Source organism: Poecilia latipinna, unplaced genomic scaffold, assembly GCF_001443285.1.
Source record: "Poecilia latipinna isolate Pla-1442-1.1 unplaced genomic scaffold, P_latipinna-1.0 Scaffold298, whole genome shotgun sequence".
Taxonomy (NCBI): domain Eukaryota; kingdom Metazoa; phylum Chordata; class Actinopteri; order Cyprinodontiformes; family Poeciliidae; genus Poecilia; species Poecilia latipinna.
In genome coordinates, this window is record NW_015112914.1 from 192,617 (window position 1) to 204,761 (window position 12,145).

Below are 12,145 nucleotides of genomic sequence, written 5' to 3' on the forward strand. Positions count from 1 at the left end.
AAACATACAACGCTAATAAAATGATAATAATACTTCTTAAACCTTTTCATATTTTATTCATGATGTAGTCAAAAACCTAAATTTATCTATATGTATGCACCATGAAGAATAAACAAGATTCCTTGGTAACTAGAACTCAGTCATTACTTCATGCTGTAGATTTGCTGCTGTGCTTTGGGTCATGATCCTGCTGATGACCCAGTTTGCACAAGCTTTCTTTTGTCTAGATTATATTTTGGAACACAAAAAAGTTCATGGTCAATCAAAACTAACTGCTAAACAAGCCCAAATCATCAGCCTACCTCCACCATGCTTTGTTTTGCTGATCTACTGTGTTTCCTTGTGATAGGCATGTAGTTTTGAGCTGATTGCAATGTCTCCAAACGTTGCAACATCTGACCTTATGGTGAATTTGCTGGGATGTGCACTCCACTGAAACTTGTCAGCTGTCCTGTTTGTAGCTACTCTGTTACAGAATGATTACCTTTGGATTGGATTGTTTCAATCAATTAATCAATCAAGTCTATTTGTTTAACACAATTCAGCAGCAAGGCAGTTCAAAGTGCTTTACATCATAAAGACATACAAATACAAAGTTGTAAAAATTCAAAATTAAAGTAAAAATTATAAATTAAAATATTGATGAGATATTCTTTCTTCTGGAACTCTTTCAGTGTCATAATTCTCTCCTGTTTCCCACTTTGCCAATTCATATCCCTGTTTCTTAGTCACCCATTCCTATTTAATTCCTTCTTATTTTCATTTTGTACCTAAAGATTATTTTGCACCTAATGCATTGAACAAGTTTATATTTTTAATGAGTTCCTTCCAATCAATACATTAAATGTGATTATTTAGAAGTATGTCTCTACCAGCCTTGCACATCTAGAGATAAAGATTGTTCCCCATTTTTTGCTACGTTTTTCAAGTTGAGTCAGATTAGATGGAGAGCATTCATTGGCTATACACTGTTATAAGCTATAAACTGTTTGCCAGTTTAGCGTCTTCTCAAGGCAGTTGGATGTACTTGGTTTTACGTAGTGGTATTTGAGTTAAGAGAACTGAATACAAATGGTTTTCTTGATGGTGAGAAATGTTTGAAATCTTTCTTTTTTACTTTAAATTTCTAAATTACTTTGTCTTAAACTTGTTCATAAAAACAAAAATAAAACACATTGAAATTATCAGGTATAACAAAGTAAAAGTTTAAAGGGTTAGGGTAAGTAGGGTTGTGTCTACGCCTGTAATTGAATGACAAATCGCATTGGAGCCAAATTGTTGCATTAGGCTTGTTTGTCATGAAGCTTCTTTCATCAACAGATTTTCTGAGTTTTCTGGCGCAACACATCAAACAAACAGAAGAAAAGATTGCTGCTAGATTGGATCGGTTCTGTTGTCAGTAATAAACCTGCTCTTATCCTAAACCTCAATCACATCCCTGCTGCTCTTATCTCTCTGGCTTCATTCAATTTAGCACCAGCTCTAAGAAAAGAGACGACAGATGGTTGATTAGACTTTGAAAACACCACGACTACAAATGGATGCTTGATTAATGCTGGAAAATACAATTTTAAACCCTTTCTTATTCAGCCATCAACAAACTTTCTTAGTGTTTTGTCTCTTCTTTAGCTTTGCAATGAAAGCTGCCACAGTAGATGACGATGAATGTTTATAGATGCCTGCATAATTCATGTTTAGAATAAATGAACATTTTTATGAGCAAATGTATTCATATTTTAAGCAGAATAGTAGGACCTCAGAGCTTGTCTGTACACAGTGAAACCTTCAATGTGGCCTAACTTTCTCTTTTCCTGGTGCTGTATAATTTCTTAGCCATGTAGGCAATAATAATTTGCAGCGGCAATCTCAATTGAGCAAGTAATTTAAAGCTAAATAGTAAATCACTACGTTTTGTTTTTCAGTTCCATTTAAATCCTGTGAATGGCTTTGGACATTGGCTGTTATTAGCGCTCATAATGTACAACTGAGATTGTGTAATTTAGGTTGATTGCAGCCCTTTGGATGGAGTGAAAGACTTGTCCATAATTGCTGTAACTCAGATTTATGTTAATATAGATCAATCTCAATAATTAGAATGTCATTGAAAAGCTAATTTGCAATTGAAAGTATTGACTTTTTCTTTTTTTATTACACTTAAGTGTTTCCAATCATTATTTACAGACAAATAGGACTATTTGCAGATGTTTTGTTGGGTTATGTAGCAGGACAGGGATCCAAAGCATTCTAGCAAGTTCACCGCTGAATGGCTGCATAAACAAAAGCAAAATTATGTTTTTGAGTGACCTAGTTAAAGATGTCATGACCGTACGCAACCTGTTCATGTTTCAGTACGTTCCGATGTGGTAGAATTAAAATGACTCTGTAAAGTGGAGTGAGCCAAAATTCTTCCACATTAATGTTAAAGACAGACAGCCACAGACAGTTTTTACCCAAACTGAGCAACAGTCTTAAAGTGTCAAAGTTTGACTAATATCTGATGAATTCAAGTTATTCAAACTGAACTCAGTGTGGTAGAGGAAGACATTAGCATGTTCATTTCCTCACTGTGTGCCTGCAAGCATCATCAGAGATAAATATTCAGAAAAGGATCAGATTCCAATTATAGTGTTAAAATATATCACATAACGTGAGAAAGTATTTGCTTCCACTCTCAGCTGAAATTCACTTTAAAAAAAAAAAAGAGCTGCAACACATTGTGTGTGAGCGGAGGTCATGGCGGGAATGCTGATAAGAAACGACGGTCGCAGCAGGCAGCAGCAGATCTGCGTGTTGACAGAGTGCAAAAAGCAGTGGGAACACACTGATTATGTCTCCGCATGAGGTCAAGTTGTGTTTGACTAAAAGAAAACTTGTTTGTTCTTTACGCTCTGAGTCACTGGGATAGGACAGGTTTGTGTACACCATTTAGGCTCAAAAGGTTGTATAAACATATTGTGAGAGTTTTCTCCTTCCTTGTGCATATTCTCTCTATTTTTCAATTTTCTGCATCACCTCTGACCCATACAATGTTGTATTAGGTTTTCTCACTGGTTCTGGTAATTAAAAATGTCAGTACTTTTCTGCACTGTGTGAAAATGAACTGAAAGGGAAACTGTTGGCATTAAAGGACAGGGTGGTAAAGCTCATCTTTTCTGTCATTTTTTTATTTTGTAGTGTGATTATGTTCTCTACAGATTTCAGAAAAAAAAAGTCATGTTCTCATTTTGACTCTCAATATCTTGGATTTGGATGAAACTGTGTCCAATTCTAAATAATTATTTTTATTTATATCCTACATAAGAGAGTTGAGTTTAACACTAATTTATTGGAAACGTGAATAAAAAAATGAGTAAAACTTATCAGCTAAAATAAAATTGCAAAAGGACATAAATCCAAACTTAATGTATTCTTTAGTTAACACTCTATTCACACTTTGTTTGAAATATCAGAAATCAATGACAAAATGTGGTAACATGTCTAACTCATAATCAAAATATCAATTTTCCCACAAGACCCGTGTCTTGTGTGCAGTGAGGTCGGAATATCCGCGAGGCAGCCAAGTCTGAGATGAGAACACTCGCATAGCCTCAGGGTCCCTCTGCTGTCTCGGTGTGAAGCTCTGAGAGAGAATCTACATGTTAAACTTTTCTCAGTGAAGGCTGGAGGATCAGTCTGCTCCGATCAGTTTAACAGGAGCATACAGAGCATCTGCGGTTCCCCTGGCTCCTTCAGTCTCTTCATGTGTCCGCTCTCCATCACATCGTAAATTAATGTCAGCCCTTAACCAACTTTGTCCTGTCAGGAGTGCTTTGTGCACTTGGCCGAGCACATTATGTTCCCAAAGTCACATCTAATCTCTGACTTTGATAACTGCCTGTTGGGCCAAACTGAAATGGATTTTCTTTCCCTTCTTATCTTTTGAGGCTCCTCGTGAACTTTTATATATTTTAGGGACTCGGTGTTTAGATGGAATTAGGCTCCATTGGTATCTGCTCATAAAGCTGTAAATGCATGTTCTGTAATCACATTTGACAAGACCATGGTCAATGTAATCTACATTTTAAGTCATTATGGGAGTGAAAAGTAATTTTATATTTAGGATTTTAATTATTAATATGAACTGCTCTTTTTTATAGTGTGATGTTTAAAGAACCTACAACTTTAATCATTTTTTAAACAATTCAGTGCACAAGTTGTAGTTTATTCTTGATATTCTTCAATATACATTTTAAAAGATTCAAACTCCTGTTAATTCTTCAAAAAGAGCTTTCCAGAACCTTGGTTAGTGTGATTTATCCATTCCACAATCATTTCTAATGTGAGTTTTGGAGAGTCCCCTGAGCACCCATGTATCTTCATGTTGTTCGATGAAAGGAGCTTAGGTAGGATGTTCAAGAACAACACAAGAACTACAACGACTCAAGCTGATAGTAAACTGGAAGTTATAGAAAAACCAAATTAAGTCAGTTTTGAATTAGTTGGATCTTCTGGAGACAAAGACTGAGCAATTTGTCCACAAAAATAATGTTTGGAGGAGTCAAGATGGTTTTTCAACCTAAAGACACTAAGCATGGTGCTGATAGTGTCATGCTGAGGTGTTTTTCACTCCTAGAGGTCCAGGTGCTTTGCACAGAATGGGTAGAATAATGAAGATGGAGGATTACATCTAAATATTTTAACTTCGTAACACAGTAATGCGTAAATGAATGTTCCTGAAAGACTTCGATCCCAGTCACACATGAAAACATTATAGATTTTACAATAGATAAAACAAGATACATTAAGTTTCTGAAAGGGCCCTAGTTACAACCACATTTAAAAAATGTATAGACTGCACTTAAATACCAGTTCCATTTCAGAAAACCAACCATTTTTAATAAGAAATGTGGTCAAGTATCCAGCAACAGACATGGCAGAAAGCTGTTTGTCCCTGTGTCCTCAGAGAGTTATTCACATATTAGGCTGTCAGTAAACATTTGACCCAGTTAGAGAAAATTCACAATGTATTGAAACAAACTTGCATACTTGTTTATTCATACATTTGAAAACCTCATCTTGATCACTCTAATCATTTCTCTAAAACTTTTATTAAATTGCTCAATCTTTGTCCTATCAAGCATAATAACTAGGATGTCCTGGAATTGGATTGTTACCCAGAAAAAACACTGGATTGATTCCAGCCAACTCTGGCTTTTTACTCTCACTTTGAGTAAAAATGGTTCAGAAAGCATCGCGTGTTTTATCCCTTATCTTTCTTATCGGGTCGTAGCTAACGCTCTGAGGGCGTTCATGTTACAAGATTTAAAAACTTGCTTGTTCCAAAATGTTGTGATAATTTAATCATACAAAACCTTTATTCAAATGCATTCAATTGTCTTACCAATGCCACCAATTCCTGCTTAACATAACATAATTTAACACAAAAATTCTAAAGACATATGCATTATGAATTCAATCAAACTAAGTAAGTCTATTTAAATCTGACATAATGTTCCTATTTGCAAATGATGACACTGCAGTATGGCATGTTTAAAAATGTCATTATTCCTGCCCAACTAGAAGCATTTACTGCCTATGCAAAGTAAGGAAACATAAACAGATCAGCAGATGCTTCCTGTAATTGTTGCACTTATCCATCGACCTCCTATAATGCATATAAGAGAGGAGTGACTGGAAAACTGGCCATCAAAATGCTGCTGGAATCACTATCCAGGCTGATTGGTCCATTTCCTGCCCAGCTTACATTAAAATGAACGAAAATCTCGATGCATCTGCTGCCGGCCACTGGAGGGAGACAAAGGCCAGCTCATGCAAACGAACACATCTAAGGCTTCATTAACTTTAGCAGATTTTCTTCATCATTTTTATTGCCTCCTTGATTTAAAATAGCTGAAAAAGTAGACTGAACATCCATTATTTAGTTATTTTAAAAATACATGTTTCTTTTTGTCTTTTTTCCCCCTCCTCCCAAGGCAAGCTTTTCCTATTTTGAGCCCCACAGATGACAGATTTCACCCTTGCCTGCCTTGAAAAGCACCAGTGCATCATTTCCAGAGGGAGAGACTTCACATTATTGGAGATGAAAGAAAGTGCTGAAGAAGAGGTGGGAACAGGGAAGTGCCCCGAGTTTGACCGTCATTGCTAAGCCGGCGTGAATAGCTCAAAAACATGATGTTCTTTTCTCATCGTTGAGGTGAAAAACATCAAGATAACAGGAACAAGGCCAACTCAATCAACGTCACAGTGTGTTTTAATTTAGAGGTGACTATATTTTTCAGAGACAAAATGTCTGGATAGAGATGTGACAGTGGGAGGTTACATAATTCTGTGTCTTATTAAACCCCAAGCAGAGGCTTTAAATTAAAACCAAATCTCATAGGATGTGGTATTTATAAACCTCTTCTGAAGGTGACTACAGAGTGCTTCGTGAAAACCTTTTAAGCTTTTGCACATTTTATCACTTTGCAACTCCAAATGTTAACACTCCCAACACAAATCAGTGCATAATTGTGATGTGGAAAGAGAAATATCTATATTTATCAGCAACTAAAAATCTTAAAAGTGTGGTGTGCTTTTATATATTTATTTTTATATTTTTGACCAAAATAACTAAAGGAGTCTTACTGAAAATTATATTTTCATTTTAACTTTGACCTTGCCATTTAAAAAACAATGTAAGCCACGTTAGCTCAAGTTTACTGAACAATGAATCAAGTCTCAGGTCTTTTGCTAACTTGAGATGGGGGCCATTGTGCCATATGCTTTTCTATTTGATATGATTAATTGAACAGCTCTCTGTGAGAAGTTTAAAGCCTTTGATGTTCTATAATGTTCTCCAACAGTCCTGTGAGGTTTTCACTGAATAGCTGGACTTGTACTGTAATATAGAAATATACACAGGCGGACTCTTTCTGGTTGACTTCTGAAAAAAAATTAAGTGTCAGTGGATTTTATTTAGGTGAATCACATTAAAGCTACACCACACTCTTCATTTTTTATTTAAAAATAATGTATTGTGCATGTTTTTAATTCTACATTTATATTATGCTCTATGTTATATTAGTTTATCACATGTAATCTCTGCAAAATATTTTAAAATTTGCAGTATATTGCAAAAAAAAATGTGGAAAAAGTTCAAAAATTCCATATTTGTCATTTCTGTCATATAATAATGCAACAGCTGTTGTGATTCATGACTAGTTTCTCCCACAGTGACTTTAAAAAGTGTTTGAATCCAGTTTTTAAAATGCTGTGATTGACAGCATCTGTGAGTCTGTGCATGACTTTCCATTGATTTGTATAACTTTGCAATTTATCTTTATGGGAGTTTGATATATTTTTTACACATGTAGAGATTGATGAAATATATCCCACCGTAGGCCAATTATATATCCCACCATAGGAATTTAGAGACCACAAAGTGTTTTGCTGTTCCCATCCTAGATCAATAGGGGGCAGTGTGATCTCATAGGAGCAGAGTCATTTTTCAGTGAGCAAAGCCTCTAAGTACAAAAGCAGGAAAATATTATATAATGAAATTATCCTGGGAGCAGAGCAGCAGTCGCTGAAGAATTTCTGGAAACTCAATAACTTTTATTGTCGGAGTTAGAGTTCCAACCTGATTCTTGTGTCGTCTTCTGCCTTTCAAGCTCATATTAGAGCCATCCTGATGCTGTGAAAACCTTTTCATTTTATTACTGTTTAGTTTTGTGTTTGCCGTCTTTCTCCTGCTATTTGACTCAGTAATCAGACTTGCATTTTTATCCTCTTCCTTCCTGAGCATGTGTGCCGCTCAATTTGAAAGCAGAATCGATAATTTACTGTGTCGAAACAGTTTATTAATCTAATCACATATATCCAATGTCACAGTCTCTTCTTTTTTCACAGCTCAAGTGGAAATGGATTTGTTCTCAGTTCCCTTTCTGATTGACTAAGTCCCCGGTGGAGCCTTTTTTAAAATACCTGTTAACTTTGAAATTAAATTCTAATCATCAGTCTCATGCATAAACTGGAATAAGCAAATTTCCATTTAAATCACTTTTCTCTTGTATAGCACCTCTGGTGGAGAATTGTATTTAAGACTAATCGGTACTGAGTGTGGGTTTACTTCAGGCATTAAACAAATTAAAATTTATGCTATAAGATTGCTTTGCTGGAACCACCCACTGTATAATAATCATTACTGCACAGCTAATCTTCCACTGCTGTACATATTATAGCAGGAGTACCTGCAAGGCTCAGATTGAAAGGGGAAATTATGCATTTGTGGGAACAATTAGCAGTTTTATAATCTACACAGGACAATGCATCTGCAATCAAAATGAACACAACATATAAAATCCAGCATGCTTGCTTTATTTTGCAAGCTCCCCTTTCGGAGAGCAGCTCTGTTACCATGCTGAAATATCAAAGTGTCTTCTGATCTAATTTAACCTGGGTGAAGGAGGAGATGCAGCTGCTGATTTTTCAAACTGCACACCCAACTCCTCCAACTGTTTCTCGTCAGCTTGCTTTTCTCTAATTATGTTATATAAGAAGCGAGCTGCAGTCCTTTGGAAGTCTGGGAATCTAAGACGCTGCTCTTTTTGAGGTGGGATTGCAGAAGTTTCGGCTAAGTGAGTAGAAACTTCCTGAGTTGCACTGATCAGTGGGTCAGATCACCATTTTGCCTCTGACAGTACAAATGATATTTTGTGAAGGTATTTATTCTAAAAAGTAAATCATCCTTTTTACTTCTAGTGTTGGCTAAAATGTATCGACTTGCTCATCACCGGTATGAATTTGCAGGCAAAACCTTAATATAGATGAGAAGTGTATCAAAATAAAAATGACAGCTAAAGTTATTTGTGAGACTAGTTTGTCACATTTTACAACATTACAACCACAAACTTGAATGTATTTTATACAATAGAGAACAAATTGTTGACTTAAAGGAGGTAAATACAACTGAACCTGGAATCTGGACTGACATCAGAAGAAAAGTACATGCAAAAGAGCTTGAGAACTATTACGAACTTTTATTAAAACCATTCAGAATTGAACAAAAGTTTAATAAAATGATGACACACCATGGAGTGGCTAACTTTTGTTAAACTGGAATAAGGAGAAACACTGCCTGAAAAAAAACAAAAAACTGAGCCCCCTACTGGATAGTTGATGCATGTCTTTAAATTGCTTAATCTCATGCTACACAGTGCAAGAGCTCTTTTTGCGTTGAAGACTGGAGTGACAAAAACGGCGGCAGACTTGTACGTGTTATTTTATTTATTCAGCTAAGAAATATTTTACAACTTGGACTCTCATAGGCTGTATTTAAGTACAGTTTTCAAAGAGGAACTTATTCCTTTTGGGAGGACCAGGGTTGTCTTCATGCTGCAAACACTCTAGGAAGTCTGAATTCATTTTGATTTTGATATGGTAAATTTCAACCAAAACTACTTAGGAAACTGGACATTTTTTAAAAAGAAAATGTATCTTCTAGTCACTTCTTGTTTCCTTTAAAGAATCTCAGAGTTCCCATTTGGCATCAAACGCTGCAGTGGCTAACTGCTGCCTGTCTCTGAAAAAACAACAACAAAACTAATTCAGAGCAGTTAAACATAATTACTGATTGCTTCACAGGAGCTATTGTCTAAAACACACAAACATCCACAATTCTTTGCAAAGATTATGGCTCAGAAGATTTCATCTGAGATTCCTGCCAAAAACTTTCTGAGTATTTCTGAGACAGATTTAATTAACTGCTTCATTTTTTAGCCACATTCTAAACTGTCATTGGCTGGAGTCTCCACTATCTCTGCCTATTTGCTCCAGCCAAGAACGCACTCCCCACGTACAACACAGAAAAAGGAAAAAAACAAGTGAAATACAGACACGACAATGAGGATCAGAAATACCAACATTCATTCCTACTATGTTATGAGACATGATTGGGAAAGATTATTTTGATACAGGTTTTATAATTGCCGGCAGAGAGAAAGAAAATAGTTTTATTGTTGGTTTTGTCCCATCATTATCCCTTTAATCTTACTGTGACCTAAAAAAGTCATCATTTCCACCCGGAGGAGGTTTGCCCTCCAGGTTGAGAACAATAAATCACTAAAATGTTGAAAAGAGTTTTCAATTCTTCTATGAAAACAATGTCCGAATATCCTCCCCCTGCAGTACAGATGGAACAGCACGTAAAAGCCCTGCTGCTGGAATCTAAAAACGATCAAAAACCCAGTGGCGATGTCTCTTCTCATTGGAGAATGTCTGGTGGGGATATGCATCAGAGAAAGTGACTGTGTAGGTGCAGGAGGAGGTGCACAGCATACAAACCTATCAATGGAGGAAAAAACCCACCTGAAATACAAAACAAATTCAGAAAAGTTTGGCTTTTTATCTTAAAGGTGATAAACTAAAAGAGACATGTGAGTTACTGGTTTGTTTATTTTCTAATTAGAAATTTTTGGTTGCCACCATCATTTCCCATCTCTGAGGAAAGGAAAGCACCAGTCCTCATCACATCAACCTGTCTAGAAAATGCTCATTAAAAAGTGGCACACACACATAAGCACACACAGCTCTGTCGCCATCTGAGGGGAAGAAGAAGGAGAAGAAAAGTTACGTCTGCAGAGGACGGTGATGAAGAGATCCAGCCAGCCGGATCTCTGAAATGTTAGCATGCTGAGCAAACAGAGCAGCAGCAGAATTGCTCACCTTCTGCATGAAGCTGCTCTGTTTGGGTTGGACCCAGCCTGCAGCAGGATGCCTGTTGCACTGCCGGACCCAGAACCGGGCCTGGGCATCCAGTCTGCAGAACCAGGCCTGCAGAACAAGAAGCAGGCAATGGTAAAGCTAAAGAGTTAAAAATGAACAGGAATAATTTGGATAATTACCTTCAAAATTGACTGCTTGTACTTATTTTTTTCCTCACTATTGGCTACACATTGAAATTTGTCATGAATGTTATTATGAATGTTTTTTAATCTCTTCCATCAGCCTGCTGGGGGACTACAGATGACAACCTCTTTGGCTAAATCTGGTACACTTACGTGATGTATTCATGTTGATTACATTGTCCCCTTCACGGCTGTTGTAAACATTATTTTAGCAATCAAGTAATCTACCAGTTATTCTGACGACTAATCGAGTAATCAAATAAAAATTTGATAATGTAAAATATTGGTAACAGTATTAATATCAAATCAACAAAGACCCAAATTTTGATATCTGCGCACCACTATCTTGCTTTCTTGTAGCTTAGAAAATGGACCTGTAACAATAATAGAGCACTTTTAAAGAAAAGCTGAACAAAAGTTATACAAAAATTCGAAATATACATAAAACCATCATATTTCATTAACATAATCAATAAGGTCAAGACTGAGGTGGCTGTTGATATGGATGGAAAGCCAGATTGTGTTTGACTCATTAGTTTATATAAACCTGTTTTTAATCTTGTTGCGTGCGTAGCGTAGCAGACACAGAAAGCAAGAAAAAATGTGCCTGCCTTATTTCCCTTTGCTGTGGAGCACTGCACTAAATCAATTCTACTGCGGCAGCGGGGCGATGCATGGCATGTCTTTCCAGAGTTCACAGCATCGTCCCGCCCAGCATCTGTTCGCCCTGCTGCCATTTTATTGCAAATCAAACTGTCTTCTTATGTGTTTTGACTGTTTGTTTATAAAATTATTTAAGAAAAGCTGTACTACTAATTTCATTGAATTGCTTACTGTACAATGACAATAAATATATCTAAATTGAAGAATAGTATTTTGCCCTCCAGCATGTTGTGCGTCAACAATAACTTGCAACTGTCTATATGAAAAAAAACATGTTAAAGATAATTTATAAATAGCACGTGCTTATAATATGCTTACGCCAAATCTGGATTACAGAAGTAACTCCCATACAATGGTGCGTATGTGAACGTGTACATAAATCGGCAGGTGTAGAACATACCTGAGATGTCAGTGAGTGTGCAATCCGTCCATATGGATTTAGGTATGTTTCTGATCCAGGCATCGCGTCACTTGTGGTCATGAGTTAAAATCTTTAAATAGCGGCTCGCGTTTAATAATCGGCACAGCCTGGAATCTTCAGCACATGCGCATTCGAGCTAATGATATAGGTCGTACTTCCGGTTTAAGACGCGTAGCAC

General features: G+C 36.4%; 1 long non-coding RNA gene across 2 annotated transcripts; it reads right to left on the reverse strand.

Moving 5' to 3' along the window:
• Positions 1–9,249: 9,249 nt before the first annotated feature.
• Positions 9,250–12,139, reverse strand: LOC106948626 (uncharacterized). Of its 2 annotated transcripts, XR_001425218.1 has the most exons (3): positions 11,947–12,139; positions 10,702–10,809; positions 9,250–9,559 (listed from the first exon to the last, which is right to left on the reverse strand). It is a non-coding gene; the product is annotated as an uncharacterized LOC106948626 (long non-coding RNA). The 2 variants fall into 2 exon arrangements; XR_001425217.1 differs by having other exon boundaries at positions 9,250–10,809.
• Positions 12,140–12,145: the final 6 nt, after the last annotated feature.